Genomic DNA, 17,006 nt, shown 5'->3' with positions numbered 1-17,006 from the left:
TGGGTCCTTATACATACTTTGGACTGCTCGTAAGAAGCCCTCCCCAATCCCATAGTGCTTCATAACTGGCCATAAAAAGGGCCAGGAGACCCTATCAAATGCCTTTTCAGCATCCCAAAAAATTAATGTAATAGGGTCTCCTATCACCTTAGTATAGTCAAATAAAGTTATTGTCCTACGAATATGATCTATTGTTTCCCGACCCGGGACAAAGCTGTGTTGCTGGGGAGAGACTATTTTTTTAATTAAAGCCGCCAGCCTATTGGCAAGAATCTTAAAGTAGATTTTAACATTGTTGTTTATCAGTGTGATTGGCTGATAAGACCCCAGATCCGTGGCCAAAAAATACACATTTTTGCGAACCTCCAAGAAACAGGGGGATGTTCTCCCCTCTGGATCCGATCAAACATCTCCAGCATAATTGGTGCCATCTGTGTTTGACATTTTAAATAAAATTCGCCTGGGAGGAAATCCGGCCCGGCCGCTTTACCAGATAGCATTGAGTCTAGCACAGTACTAATCTCTCCGAAACTGATCGGAGCATTCAACATTTTACTGTCTACAGTGGCGAGGAGATCTATTTTCACCTTATCGAGATATCCAGAGATTTCTGCCTGTAGCCCAAATAAATCTCAAACATCCTCAGAATATAAGCTCTGATAAAATGTCTTGTAAGCGGCAAGAATTGCACCTGAATCAGTCACTAAACCTATTTCAGGATTGTTAATTCCCACAATCCGGGATTGTGATTCCTTTTCCCTCACTTGCACGGCTAGAGTATGTCCCACTTTCTCATTACTCTCGTACACTTTAGTCCGCCATGAGAGATATCTAGCCGTGGCTTTAGCAGAAGAGATCTCCGTTATGGCAGCACTAGCAATTTAAAATCCTGGTTTGAGCCAAGTCAATATCCCCTCCATCTGATATAACTTTAACCAAGTTTAACTCAGCTTTAGTCAGCACCTCATACAAAACGTTTAGCTTACTTCTCTCTTTCTTCAGAGCCTCCCACCCAAACTGCGTGGTCTTCCCCCTGATACAAGCCTTCAGGGTATCCCACACATTCTGAAGACTAGTACTGCCCAGATTCTCCTTCAAGAATCTGGTGATCCACACAGCCATACGTTCTATATACAAATTGTCACACAACAGAGCCCTATTGAAGGTCCAACTAGCACGATTAGTTTGCAGAAAAACTTAGTACAGGAGGTAACAGATTGTGAGACCTGGGTTAAAGTGTTTGCAACAGTCTATGCTAAGTGCTTCCGCACCCCGTCCACGGCTGTCCTGCCCTCAGTGATCGAGCGTGTTCAAGATCAACACGGTCCAGAGGCGGCTGTTGAGTTGGGGAAGAGTCTCGTTAGAGTGTTTGACAGAGTTTCCGATCTCATTCTTGCTAATGTCAAGGAAGATGTGGTGAACTTCCAGGTGTTTAATGTTTTACACAATGTCCCGATGCCAATAAACCCCGACAGTTACCGAAAATCATTGTGGAGGCTCATAAGACCATTGGCTGCAATAGTTTGGGTGCTAAGCCTTTTGCTAAGGTAGTAGCTCAACCGCAATCTCAGATGGCAAAGTCTAATAAAGACGACCATCCAAACTTTCATAAACAAAATTAGAAAAATAAAAACAGGGGAAGCAGAAACACAGTCAAGGATTTCGTTCTGCATCACCAATACCTGTGTCTACTGAGCGCACATATGATTTGCACGACCACGCGAATTTTAAGTCACCTGATTGTTTTCGGTGTCCTGATCAACGTTCTCCTTGTTCTTTGCAGGAGACATCAGTCTGGCAAACCGGTGGAGGAGACCGCGGCAGAGGTCGGGGTGCCCCAAAAAGCAGTGAGCAGCCCCGCTAGACGGATGGTAAAGGCAAGCAGGAATCCTTCAACCTTAAAGACCCCAGTTTCAGAAAAAGAAGGTTGCTGCGTTAACCGCAAGGCATGCCACGGATAGTGAGTACACAGTGGAGGTTACCGTAGTGCGGAAAGCACTGCGTCCGTGTGTGAAGGCGACAGCAACTGACACGTTCATTATCAATCAATCAATCAATCAATCACAGCATTTATATAGCGCACTACTCACCCGGAGTTTCTCAAGGCGCTACTGTTGAGACGGCTGGCACTAGAGTGGCTCCCCCTGACAGATTATATGACATAGTGCTTTTAATTGAATGTGACATAAAACGTACAATGCAAGGGATTTTTGGGGAAAATCTGACCTCTACATATGACATTTTGTTGGCAGAGGCAGACTAGCCCCCACCTTTCGTTTTGGCCGCTCCGAGGAGGGAGGAGGTGATCCTCCCCAGTTTTGCTCACACGGTGCCGAGAGAGCAGGTGCAGAATTTTGCAGAAGATTGGGCTAAGGTGCTTGCACCAGCTTTGTACCGTACCGTACTCAATGTGGATGGGACAAACTCTCCCCCAGACATGAGATTCATTGCGGTCAATGCCACAGCAACAACCCCAATATCCCATGCGGCGTGAAGCGAAAGCTCCCGTTGTGGAAATACTTGAGCAATTGGAATATCAAGGTGTAATTAAAACATGTGTGTCGCCCATGAATAATCCTCTTTTTACTGTAACCAAACCTAATGGGTCATACCACTTGGTATTGGAATAATGACACTTGAACTCTCATTGTCGGACCTGCGCAGTACAGAATACTCACTGTTCTGCCCTTGTGGATAGTCTCGTGAGAAAATGGTTTAAGACCACGCTTGACATATCCAATGGTTTTTTTAGCCATAACCTGTCCTCTATTAGTAGTCAATGGACAATGTTTACTTCTGGCGGCAAACAACATCAGTTCAAATGATTAGCCATGGGCTACAAAAATAGCCCAGCCATCTTTGCTGCTTGCATTGTTTCTCTTTTCAAGGTAATTGACCCTGATGCGTGCTCGTATGTGGATAATATTTATCTCAAGGTGACGAAATATGGCCACATTTTTGGCGCGTTGACCGCATCATTTGTATGTTTGCGGAATTTGGTTACAAATGTAACTTTGCAAAATCGCACATTGCAGAGAAAAACAGTGTTGTTCCTGGGCTATGAGCTCTACAATGAAGGTCGAGGTCTAGCACCTCACTTCCTGGAGAAGTGCGCACAGTTACGCGCTCCTATAACTGCGAAAAAACTACAATCTTTTACTGTTTTTTTTTTATTTCGTGCGTACTTGCATTCCCGATTATGCCCAGCGTGTCAAGCCGCTTTATGCCTTGATACAACCAACTTTTACCAAATCTTGCTGGCTGCCTGAACATTCAGCTTTACTGCAGTTTTTGTAGTCTGATCTTCTTGAATCTACTTACTTACTGACTCGTGACAACCACACCAACCTGGTGATAAGATTTGTGCCTGGAGCAGTTGGTTTCACGTACCTGACTTTTAATGAGGGTGACACAGCCCCTATTGCTTACAAGTCACACCGGTACACTTCGGTTGAAATGCGTTTTTCCTCCGTCAAGAAAGTTTTGACAGCAGTACAGATGGCAATTCTGAAAGAGAGGGTGCTGTCACAGGCGAAATGCATGTTGGTAGTTACACCGTATCTGCCTGGAGGCAGTGACAAAGGCCAGTGTACCAAATTCAAAAGCTTTGCATCCTTGTTGGATGCAATGGGCCACATCCTTGACGTCTCAGGATGTCACGTTTAATATTGATTCCTCTTTGCAAACTCAGGAGTACTTGCAGTATGAATTTGTTCATCCGGCTCCTTTGTCATTGAGCCCGTTGGAGGATTTCCATTGTATCATTTAAACTGACAGTTCAGCACAACCGGTTAAAAGCATGCTTATTCAGCAGCCTGCGCAATAGTGGTGGGTACCATGGTGAATGGAGAGTTCAAGTCCGATGTTGTGCATACACAGTCGTTAGGGGGCTGTACTGCCCAGTTGGCAGAGCTACGTGCTCTGGTGCTTGCACTGGAGTACGCTGATCCTTGTGTGACTACTCTTATCGTAAGTGACTTTTATTACTGTTCTTTTGTTGTTCTTTTGGACTCAGAATGAATATCGAGATTCCACAGGAAGCGAGATCAAACACAAAATTGTATGGGTACGAATCACAGAACTTAAAGAACGTCTGCCTCTCGTGTTTGTAATTCATACTCTTGGTCACCAGCGCGCAGGAGTACACGCTGTTGGTAACTGTCTTGCTGATGAAGGGGCAAAGACAGCAGTAGCGACATATGTAGTAGCAGCAGTCACGCATTCCAAAAGTAAGATTGATGATGCCATCTTGGCAGCCATTGCTGCAACAGAGAAGGGAGGTAATTACCCTAAAGGTTTCCCTTCTAAATACTCTTATCACTTAAGTCCTGATAAAGTTACCTAAGAGAGAATTAATGACGTTGGTGACAGGTTGATTCCCAACACGGACCGCAGACTTTCCGTGATAACAGCTGCTCACGAGGGCATGGCCTCAGCTCATGCCGGCGTTTCAGTGACTGTCTGTATCTTACAGCAGCGTTACTGGTGGCGCGGATTGTACAAACAGGCTCATGATTATGTCCTTCATTGTGACATTGTCAGCAGATCAAACCTTCAACTGCTGTGCGGCCACCACAAACACAGTTGTACATATGTAATAAACCACTTGGGTCCGCCTATTTACGTCACTGCGGTCCTTTCTCCTCAGATACTGCTTTTAAGTATATCTTATTTGCAGTGGAATCGTGCACACGCTTTATTTGGCTCTGGCCATAACATAGTGCTGATGCTCAAACTGTCAAAAGGGATTTGCGTGTCTTTGTGGGAATTTTTGCATGTGGCACCCTTCATTCAGACCAGGGTCCAGCGTTCACCACTAAGGCGAACAAGGATGCCATGAGGTCATTGGGGGTGCAGGTAAAATTTTCATCTCCATACAGGCCTGAGGGCAATAGTGTTGTGGAGCGAATGAACCATGACTTAAAGCAATCCTTGACAGTTAGAGTTTTAGGTACTGGCAGGAACTGGCTGGCCCATCTTTATAGCGTTCAATGTGCACTTAATAATCTACCTAGAAAGTCTCTGGGTGGGCGAAATGCTCTTTGGCATCAAAATGTTTGTTCCTGACCTTGAGGGTCTAGAAATGGTGGCATCTGCCACATCCTTTGACATAGATGATCATTCTGCCATATTACAGAACCTACAAGAGACAAGAGACAATCTTGCAAAGGAACATTTGCCCTCCACAACTGATGCTACACTTCAGATTCCGGTAGTTGGCTGGCTAACCCGAGTTGGTGACCTGGTTCGTGAGAAGGTGGAGAACAAGTTTGGTCCCTCAAATCGCCATAATAATCACCTTGGACCTACATTAGGCTGGTGCTTTTTTCAATTTTTTTATTCATGTCAGTTGGGTTTGTAGTTGTATTTTTCCATCTTGTTAATGGACATTATGTTAAAGAAAGATATACAATTTTGTTAATTGATGAGATTTTGGCACCCTACTCCTCATCACACAGAATAAAAAGAGACCAGACTTTTTTTAACCTCACGACTTGGCCTGTATTAGATGGGTTTGTGTGGGATGCTCTCAAATTTCAGATTCACGGCCCTACAAAGGTTATAAATGTTCCCAATGTACTTCGTGTTTCAATGGGGAATGTTGTAAAACAAAACATGCGCTCTGACGATTGGGATGTCCAAGCCGTAGAGGCTCTTTTTTCTGATTTGAAATATTATGCTTCTTTTTAAGCTGAAGATTTGTACTTAGATTCGGCTAATTATGCAGATTTATTTTGCTAACAACACTATGGCAATCATTTTCTGCATAAAGCAAACACGTTTAGGAATATGGTTAATTATACACAATGGAACATTGTCCAACACCAATTGAAGGCAGCTCGAAAACCCTTTTAAAAAAGTTTACTTATTTTACTGATTTTAATCAATCTAATCCTCATGCATTTTATTATGAGACGACTGCTAAGTCCTTTTCCAAGGTTAGACTTGCCCACACAAAATTGGTGTATGCAAAGTCCTTTATCGATCACTTAGCTATGGGGGATATGAGCTGTGAAAAGATACTATTGATCTTAAATCTGTTTGAGGTTCTAAAAGTTGGCAAGTACAGGACACTGAAGCTTTGTATCGTGCATGCCTCATCCCGAACCTTATGTTGTTTTTGAATTCGACTATTTCACAAGCTACTTGCTTTGGATTGGCTACATCTAAAAAATTAAATGCTCCTTCTATTCCTGATTTGGGGGACTACCCTGCAAGGAACAATCACACCGATAGGTCCATTAATGAGTTGCAGTCCCTGTTACTAAATTCCTCCTTTAATATTTCTAATTTGGATCCTGAAGATTGGTTATTATGGCATAAAACTTCAGATTCATGCCAACATAGTCTCCTGGGTCTGGCCCCTGGCTATACACAGGTTAGAGTGGATCCCCGTTTTGAAATCACCCATTCTGTTACTACCTATTCAGTTGGCAATTATGTCAGAACTGGTTTAAACATTCCACTTTAGCATTAGTTAAACTTCATTTGTCCGAATTGTCTGACGATGTTGATTTGAATGACTTTGTTAAAGGCCCTGTTGGAGGCTGGTCAAAAAAGATGGGTAAATGCTGGTTACAACAAATTTTGGAAACTGTCTCAAATTGAAGCTGCTTCTAGATTAAGGGCTATTGATCAGGCCAATTTAAAAAAAGTGCTCGTGGTTGTTGATAATAGCATTAATACCTTTTTGTCCCGAATGTACACATTGGATGATATTGTTTCATCTGTTGTTGATATTGTTCAGAATGAAGTGTCAGTTTTGTACCATGGTCAAAATCAATTACGTTCCATTATGCAATTTGCTTGGACTTTACACATCTTAAAATCTGGGAGAGTGCCTTGGGACTACATGAATACATCTTTTCTATTTTTACCGTTTAATTTGACTGAAAAACAGAAATTTATGTCTATGAAGGATGCTGCTTATTCACTTTTGCATACTGAAAAGTTGGAACCTTTACCTTTTTCTGTTACCGAAGTAATTCAGCTGTATGGCTCATTCATGGGTTAATAACGCTGCCTTTCCCCCTTTTTAAATTCAGTTCATGCATGAAACATCATGCCATAGGCAGATGTGAACCATTGCGAAGTGCCTATCTCCATGAAGTTTGGTCTCTGCCATTTACTTATAGATGTCTGAGGGAGGGTAAAGAGGATTATTTAAAGGCGCACTTCTACCCCTGAACACTCACTAGTTTGCAAGAACATACAATAGCACGGCTCGTGTAACACGCAAGCTCTGAACTTAGCCTGCACTTTAAAAGGTAATCCAGTCCCAGCAATAACACCCACTTTCAGGTTGCTAGCTAACGGTAGCTATTTACTTTTAAATAATGAAAATTGCTGCTGTATGCTGGCAGGAATTCCGTACATTGTGACCGTCTCCCAACGTGTAGTCTGCTGTAAGAATGTGCTTTTCCCGCCTCAGCATGGGAAGCTCAATGTGTCCTTCTGGCCTTCCATTCTGACCTTGAATGCAGAGTTCAACATGATGAGTCGAATAAGGCCTCTATTGTCATAGAAAGAAGTTGCCCTTACTTCATCCTGTGAAACATTTGTCCTTCACGTGGCAAACATCCCCACCGAGGGGCATGCACTTTTAAATACTGATCTCCCACTGCATTTCGGCGCTTTGATTCACACTATATTCAATGCATCGTCGACCAAAGGCTTGGCTTACTTTTAAAAATTAGTAAGCTCTTTCCTTGTGTCTTCATTCCAAACTATATTTGATGTGATACCGGCATTTTTTCCTTCTATTTTTTCCAGTCTCTTTGGTGGTTTACCGTTAATTCTCGTCTTGGCTGCCGCTGTACTGCTGTTAATGTGCTTGCTCAAAAATGGCTGCACAGTCAGTGTCACAAGACAACCTATCACAGGTGCTCCAGCATCGCAACTGGATTCATGAATACTAAGGAATGCTACCTCTGGCCACCTTGAGTGTTGCTTATGGATTGTCCTTCCGGTTTTCCTACTTTACATGCATGCAACCTGTTTTCCAATGCCTGGATTGTTGTTTTGAATGGGCTCTGGATTTGTGTCTCTGCAATAGGGTGTCTCCTAACCCGGATTATGATCTACTGATGAGTCCCTTAGTTGCTCATGAGTTAGACTGTTCTGGTATCGGAACTATGGCCTGTGCAGTGGCATATGGAGTACTAGGCAATTGGAACATATGGGCTGCAGCCCATGACTTTCTGGCTCGCAGTTATCTTGAAGAACACCCGAGTTGTCCTCTGATGGTGCTAGAGTCTCTGGCTGTCGAAGAACATGTATGTTATTGAATTGAAGGCTGAAATATTTTCTGATGATAACAAAGACTTCCTCTTGGAGGCAGTTGCAATGTACTGTGCCTATACGCTGTTGGATTGATTTGGCATTGTTCCATCTTCATCGCGTCCGGTGCTCGAACAGTTTTTTACCGTTTTTTTGCTTTTAAAGGTTGGGTAGTATACTCACCCTTATTGGTTTTTTTTTAATTTTACAGGACTATTCTGAACGTATTGCTCCCAATTATACGTTTTGGCAAATTTTGAACTTGATTCTGTTTCACTCGCACTTGAACTCTGTGTTCCTAAATTTCCTCCCTTCTTGTACGTGTACTGATCTGTGGAGGGTGTTGTGAAGACAGGGCCCTGCTTGCACACATTGCTATATTAGCATAAGCTTATTAGAAGTTTAAACCCCATTTTGACTTTTTGCGGCTTTTGCACACGGCACTGCATGTAAATGTTGTTGCAAGTTAGACTGCTTGGATTTGTCCACATGAGAACGGCTTGTTTTTAACATCCCTAGACTTACTCCGCAACCTTAGTCTGTACAGTGCGTGCATAAGGCTCCAAGGTTACCATAACAATGTAAGCTGGTATTCGGGCTGATCGCCCACGCTCTAGACACAACATGAACACAGCTGCAGCTAACAGATCCCAATGTGATTCACTTCTGCTGATCTTGGAGGTATGGGGTTCCCCATTCAAGCCTAAGAGACCTTCTATTATTATTATAAAACCTAGTTCCTAGCAGGAGAGGGTGGTTCACAAGGCACTGTAAGACCAGTTTCCACTATCATTATAACATAATTTCCCCCTTTGTGTTTTATGGAATTGTAACAATGCTGATCGTATTATTTGTAATCATATGCCTGCTTATGTTAGCAAAAATACTGCATCTTTGAGCACGTCGTTAAAATAAACATTTTAAACTTTTCCGTGTCTCTGTTTACTCATGTTGTGGACTGGTATGAGAATAACAAACAAAAGAGTGTTCTTGATCCTCACCATTCCTTAGTAACCCAAGTCGCATTTTCTGGGTTGTCTAATCATTGGTAGCTTCGCTATATGACGGAGAGCTAATGAGACACTGATGCTAGTCGTTTAGGGGTTGTAGGTACTGAGGTGAGTTTTTTGGTACACCACAATTCACTGAGGTCCTGGGTCTCTGTGCACAGTTCTTTGTATGAGCTGAATCCTCGCAATACTGGGAAAAGGAGAGAAAGGGAAAAGGGTTACGGGGGATTAGGTACTGAGAAGCAGGTGTGAGTCTGCATGTGACCTTCTCCAACAGCCATTAATCGAGATAGAGGAAGACTGCACCCCTGATCTGCAATCACTGCCATCACTTTGATGAAAACCCTGTAGGGCGCTGGTAAGGCCAAAGGAAAGCACTGTGAATTGAAAGTGCTCATTGTAGGAAAGTGGGATCTTTCTGACATAGATACCACCACTATTTGCCTGGTGTCAGTGTTTTGACTGTAGTTCACTCAGATCATTCTAACTAGGATGCCAGTGACAGTGCTCTTGCCTTTAAATTTGCTGGTAAGTACTTAGTACCATATGCAAGGGACTTAAAGTGCTACCCTAGGATGCCAATTGTGGGATGGACAAAGGTACCTAGGGCATTGGGACACCGGGGTCTCCAATGGGCTACAGCATGCATTGTGCCACCCATGGGAATCCATGCAAACTCTGTCTGCAGAGCAGCTACTGTAGCTTGAGTGAAATGGTGCATGCAGTTTACAGTTTCAACCTATATAGAAAACCTTATATCCCAGTCACTGCATGTTAGATATACGTCACCCTTGAGGTAGGCCCTTCAGTTCAGGCAGGGTGCACGGTTCCAAGTGTGACGGTACCCCTGCATGAGTAGGGAACCCCTTACAAACCCAGGACTCCATTCTATGGCTTTGTAAGTTCAGGGTAGCCATTTTAAGGAATGTAGTGGAAACCAGTCTGTTCAGTGTTGGAAGTCCCCAGGACATGGTATCATGCAACTTAGAGCCCCCCATACATAACTGTGCAGCCTTACATGGTCTGCATGCTAGATCATGCTGCTGCCGGCCTCAGGCTCATCTGCAGGGGGGGGCAGAACTGTGTATAACTTAGGCAGGGGAAGCCTAACAAAGAATTTCCTGCAAAGGAAAGGTGAGGTCACCTCTCCTTTACAATTGGGTAGGGTGGGGGCACTACCAGACAGCATTGGAGGGCACATTTGGTGCCCTCCTTTCATAAGCTAGTTTTGCCAGTTCAGGACTCCTTGGCTTTCACTCTGGCATGAAACTACACAAAGGACAAGGGAGTGTCCACCCCGTGTCCACTTAACATTTTTCAATTTTGGCCCCTGGGAGCATTGGAGTGGCTAGGCCAGCTGAGTAGCAACCCTGACCCCCCCCGATAGAGGAGCCTTTAAGTAACCCTAAAAGGGGTCCCACCTGAGGTGGGTCCTTAGATTCATCCTTGATCTTGTCAAGATTCATCAAGACATGTCCGTAGACTCTTCTGCTGTGGGACACTGCTGCTAAATTAAGCCAAGACCAGAGTTCCAAAGGCAAGACTGCTCTTGGTGGGAAGATTCCTGCCGCATCTTTATCTCTGTGTTCTTCGGAGTTTCTGCAACTCCAATGCGATGCATCCAAGCAAGAAGAAATCTCCCTTCGAGTGAAGGAGCCACTCCCCCGCATCTGCTGACACATCAATGTCGATGACCGGTCTGCTGACATCTCTGATTTCTGCAACACAGGTGGTGGTTTGTTGGCACTCCAGAGGTCTGAGCAGTCTTCCCAGCAACTTGGAAGACTGCACTCACTCTCCGGTAGACTCAAAATGCATCCTTGTCCACCGCTGCTTGCTGACTCTCCTCACTTAATATCTTTGAGCTCCAAGAAGCCTGGCCCTTAAGCATTCCACAGATCCAAGAACAACATCCTGCCTGCATTCTTGGTAAGCATGGGCGGATTTTGCGGATTCGCAATCCGCGAATTTGCGGATTTGCGTATTCGCGGATTGCGAAAATACGCGAAATCCGCGAATTCTCGCGGATTAGCGGATTTTTTGGGGGTGTGTATGTTCGCACGGGTTTCTGCAAGTTCGCGAGGGTTTTGTACTATTTCGCAAATTGCGAACTTACTTGTCGGGTCGCCAGTTTAGCGAACTTGTTGTTTCTACGTGCCCAGCCTGTTTGCTAAGCTTTCTTCATCACTGCCACCCTCTGTCACCACTGGCACTCTCTTTGGTCACCCATGCCACCCTCTGGCTCACCCATGTCACCCTCTGTGTCATCACATCACCCTCTAGTTCACCAGTGTACATTATTGGGGCAAAGCAAAGCACTGCCATCATCTGTCAACACTGGCACTCTGGTTCACCCATGCCACCCTCTGGCTGGCACACCCATGCCACCCTCAGTGTCATCACAACACCCTCTGATTGACCACTGAGTGAACAAACACCTGCTAAGTGCCTTAAGTTTTGCAAACAACAACACCTGCCCTGCCCCAACTGACATTAATGAAGGCTGGCACCTGCTTGTCTGCTCCCTTTCCTTTTTGTTGCAAATGCAAAGTAAATAATTTTTTTTAACAGGATGCAATGGCATACTTGTAACTATTCTGTGACTGTCAGAGCAGGGTCACACAATAGTTGCAAGTAGGCAACCGGATTCTGGAGGGCCCCTTCAGGAAGCACTACAGGTAAATGGTTACAAATGATGAGCTCGAACTTTTGCACCTGCTCGTTCGTTTTGCTTTTGCAAAACTCGTTTTTCGGTAATTTCGCCCTATTCGCGGGGCGCGTCGTAGTGCGAACTGGCCCGTGGAGGCCGCGAACTCGTGCGAGTTACCTCAAGGTTGAGTATGGGCGCCGCCATTTTGTTTGCGTGACGTATTTCCGTTTCCGCCCGCTAAGTGTAATCTCGCCCGACTCGCGCCTTGCGAATACAAGTTCGCACGAGTTCGTGAGAGAAATCGCGTGCGAACTTACTTACGCGCACGTGATCGGGCCGCCATCTTGTTTTTCATTCATTCCTATGTGTCTGGGTATGGTGTTTCTATCCTCTCTATATCTCTGCCATCCTTTGCTTGTTTTACTATTTTTTTGATCTATTTAACTTATTTTCTATCCCTGTATTTTTCTAGATCTATATTTTTGTGTTTTAGGCTATTTTTGTTTACTTTTGAACTACTTTTTTAAACTTTTACTTTCCTTCTTCTCTACTCTTATTCTTTTTCATTTTATCTCCTTACCTGCCCAGAACATGGTGAAGACAGCAGTCAAGCTGCCCAAGACGGGCACCGCAGCCCGTGCCCGGCTCCCGTGTGGTCGATTGAGGGCGGAAATGGTGGTGCCCCGGGAGATTTTCAGCCCTGAGGAGGTGGGCGCACTTGTTTTTTACGTGCAGCGCCGTCTCCCCAGGACCATCGCGGCAGGCGGCAGGATTGCTGCTGGTTACACCAACAGCCAGGAGCGACGGAAGCGGTGGGGGCAGGTGTGCCGGGCCCTTTTTAAGATCACGGGGGTCCAGCGCACCTACAATCAGGTCACCCACCGCTGGACCGACATCCTTGACCGAGAGCGTGACCTGCTAGACGTGCTGGGAGTGGAGGTCCCCGGTCTTGGTGAGTAGTAGTAGCAATTTTTTCATTAATATTTCAAAATCTTCTGTGCATTTCAGGTGCACTGTTCTCCTTCTCTGTGCCGGTGCCACTGCTTATTTGTTATCTATTTTGTGTTCATTTAATTGGGCTGAGTATGAGTGTATTTTACAGAACTGCGTAATGCTAGACACAAAGGGGCAGATTTACAAGCCCCTTGTTCCACGTTTACACTGCCTTACCTGACGCACAGCGACGTAAACGTGGCGCATCCCTGCGAGTCATGTACAACGTTACGTGATGCATCTCTAAGGAGATGCGCCACGTGAATGCCTGGGCCTGCGCCTCAATGGGTGCGTTCCCACGCAGGGGGGGAGTGGGGGGTGGGTGGTGCCGGTCAGGCAGATGTGTGCCTCGCAAAAGTGCCTGCGTAAAATCTACAAGATTTAGCGCAGGCACTTCCGCGACGCTGCTATGTCAATTCTTTATGCCTGCTTGCTTGAAGCAGGCGTAAGGACTGATGCGGTATGTAGAGTATTGGGCAGCCCTGAGCACTGCTATAGTTGCATTGCGCCCACGAAGCGACTCTAGAGATGCGCCCCTATTTCGTCACGAGATGCGTTACGCATCTGCCTACCCTTGCGCCAGGGTTTGCCGCATTGTAATAGCGGCGCATCTGCCGTGACGCAAGGTTAGTTTTGCGTTACGTATTTGTTCTGGTGCACATCTGGAGGTGTCCAGCTCAGAACTCGTAAGTATGCCCGTAAGTGTCAGATTAGCAATTACCTGCGCATCCCTGCAAAGTGTGTGGCACGGCAGCACCACCCATGGTGCGCCGTATTTACAATGCGGCACACCATGGTCCCAAAACGTCACCGAATCGTTACGCATCGGTGCCGTAAAGGCGGCTCTTTGATGGAGTTGCGTTGCAACGATGGCGCAGCTCCAGCAATGCTGCGTCAAGCCGTAAGTCTGCTTCATGCAGGCGCAGGGTTTCAGTGACGCATCATTGTCCTAAATGACTGATTGAAATTTTATATATTCCCCATAGCCACTTTTAGCATGCGTTCCTGCGCAGGAACGCCATCCCTTGCGATGGAATGCTCCCTAATGGCGCAGGGTTTTAGAATGGGATGCATCTCCCATATGCGTCACGTTGTTAATATACGCCAGACCATGGCGCCTCTCTTGTGGCGCTGCGTCACAAAATTGACGCAAGAATGGAGCAGAAGAGCTGCAAGGGGCTTGTAAATCTGCCCCTAGAGTAGAGGCTCAGGTGCAGTCCTTCCATTGTAGCCCTCTTTTTGGCTGAAATAGTAGGTTCTTGTTCTTTCTAAATGTTTGATTTGGTTGACAAGGACATCGGCAAGCAGCAATCATCAATGTTTTCTGTTATTTCTTTCATGTTGTACGTCAGGTCCGCCCAGGGGCAAGCGGGCGGAAAAGGAGGATGCAGCAGTGGCTCCAAAGGAGGAGGATGCAGGCCAGGGCGGCGAGTGCTCCTTTGCTGGCCCCAGTAAGTTTTCATTTAAATATAGAGGACCTATTGTTGTCCAAGCATTCCTAATTTAATTGTTTCGAAATAGTGTTTAGATAGGAGCAAAATCCATAATACTACTGTTGCAGGGACACTTCTCCACAAACCGAACTATGGACACCAAAGACCAGAGTAATAATATTTCAGAGTGGCGTGTTTGGCACACTGTATAAATAAACCTGGTAGTGTCAGCAGCACAGATTCCTCCTTCCAAAAATTGCAAAACTTTTCGCTCAGTCACTCTAGTCTGGACTCTCTGGAGGAAAAACTACAGAGTCAATTCAAGTTTAAAAGCTTTATTAAAAGTTTAAGTAAACACATATATTAAAATAAAGTTAGTTGGAAATGGAAAAGTGCTTGGTGCAGAGTTGATGAGTACTGGATTGGTAGAAATTTCTTGTGGTCGAGCCGAGCTTTCACCTGGTTTCAAGTTGATGTTCCTCTTGTCCTTAGAAGTCCAGTTTCTGTCTGTTCAGAGAAAAATAATGTGTGTTAAAATTAAGCAAGCATTCAACAATTGTGACAAAAAAATTAAGCAAGACAACAGCTTTCCCTGGAAGGAGGGACATTTACTTTAGACTAGAGTAGACAGTCAATTACTTTTTCAGTTGTTTTCACATTTTTTCATTCATAGACCAAATACTAGTGGAGTGGTGTAATCTAACATTCTTAAATCTACTTTGTAGGTGGAACATCTGGTGGCGGGGCCAGCTCGGATGTGGTCATCATTGACTCGGAGTCCGAGGGTCAATCTGGGGAGGAGGCGGCGCTAGAGGAGTCGGACCAAGAAGAAGTACAGACTGTGAGGAAGGAGACAGTGGCGGTGGCGAGTACAGGTAAGTTGGATCATGGTACTATCTGACTCTTAGATAGGATATGATGTGTATCCAGTGGTGGCCCAGTGACAAATTACAATATGGTAATTACAGCAGGCTGGGACCGAAAGACAGATAGAGGCAGAGACAGAGAGAGAGGAAGACAGAAGGAGAGAGAGAGGGAGAGGGAGGGAGCCAGAGGGAGGGTGAGGGAGGGAGACAGAGAGAGAGAGACAGCGAGGTAGAGGGAGACAAAGGGAGACAGAAAGAGGGAGACAGAGAGAGAGAGAGAGAGAGAGAGAGAGAGGGAGGGAAACAGACATATCGCCTGGGCCTGGTGCAGATGATACGGTTGCTGGTGTGGTTAACGGCTCAGAGGAAAAATCACTCACTTCTGCCACATCTCTTTCATATGAAAGAGCACCAAACCAAGGATACAAGAGAGTTGTGGGAAGGGAAATGGTGATTCAAGCGCCCCTCCCTGCGGACGCCCATGATACTGGCCTGAATAGTTTTGTACTGCCCTGGCTAGTTGCTAGTTGTACTGTGACACAACTTCCTGCTGAATCATTTTGTGTTAATCATATTCCTAAAGAGCATTGCTTACAGATTATGTCTTTCTTTCTTCATATAGTTGGCAATACTAAAACCTCCAAACCAACGAGGAGTATGCTGGCTGTACTGGCCCGGCAACGGAGGCTGGAAGCAACTGTTGCGGAATATCGGCGACTGGTGGAACTCGAGTGGGATGACACGCACTCCAGTGCATCCAACTTAACATCGTCTACATCCTCCTCTGTTACCCCACGTTCTGCCGGTAAGCACAGTGCTCCAGCGAACCGGAGCCGTGCCGGAAGACGCCACCGCCGAGCAGCAAAAGCTGCACCTCGCAGCACTGTTAAAGGTCGCTTGCGCCGTGCACTCCGCAGAGTGTCAGACCTAGAGGCGGAGGTCCAGAAATGGCACAAATTTCAAAATGTGGTGGAGGGCCTCCGCCTAGAGCAAGCCATCCTCCAAGAAAAATATGATGCCCTGGCCCTAAAGCATGATGCCCTGGAGGCCAAACTTACCAGCTTGCATCCCTAGAGTGTCCCTTGCCCCTTTTTTTGAGACTTTTGGGGGGTGGGAATTGGGAGTTGGGTTTTTTGGGGACTTTTGAGGACTATTTGTTGGGGTTAGGGAGGGTCTTGCGGGAGATTATTTTGTTAGGGATATAAATATACTTTTTCAAACTTTATCTGAGCATACCTGTTTTTTTACTACTTTTGAGCTGGGTGGGTGGTGGTTTTGCAGTAATTTCATTTAACTGAACACTGTCATCGTGTTGGTTCACGTGCAATAGGCCAAATGTTTTCCTAAGTAAATGCCTGTCACAGAGTTTGTTAATTCAAGAGCCCTAGGACTTTGCTGCTAGTACCACTGTCACTCTCTCGCCTCTCCGAATACTCCATTATACTACCTCCCATCCAAAAGCTTATCTTACCTGTAATTTGTGTTTGAGGGCTGGCTCCACCTGGAATTCACAGAGTCCTAACGCGTTCTGCAGCAGGGCCACAACTGGAGTTTCCCGGCGTGGATTTTCTGCAAAACAAAAACAATCAACATTAGAAATGTGGTAGCGGTGCTGACACAACCCTAAAACCTAGAAGCCCCAGAGACAGCACCCCTGAGACAGGCAAGCGAGCAATATAACGCCTACACGTTCACGTGCAATAGGCCAAATGTTTTCCTAAGTAAATGCCTGTCACAGAGTTTGTTAATTCAAGAGCCCTAGGACTTTGCTGCT

Source organism: Lissotriton helveticus, chromosome 5_1, assembly GCF_964261635.1.
Source record: "Lissotriton helveticus chromosome 5_1, aLisHel1.1, whole genome shotgun sequence".
Taxonomy (NCBI): domain Eukaryota; kingdom Metazoa; phylum Chordata; class Amphibia; order Caudata; family Salamandridae; genus Lissotriton; species Lissotriton helveticus.
Note: the sequence above shows the minus strand (reverse complement) of the source record.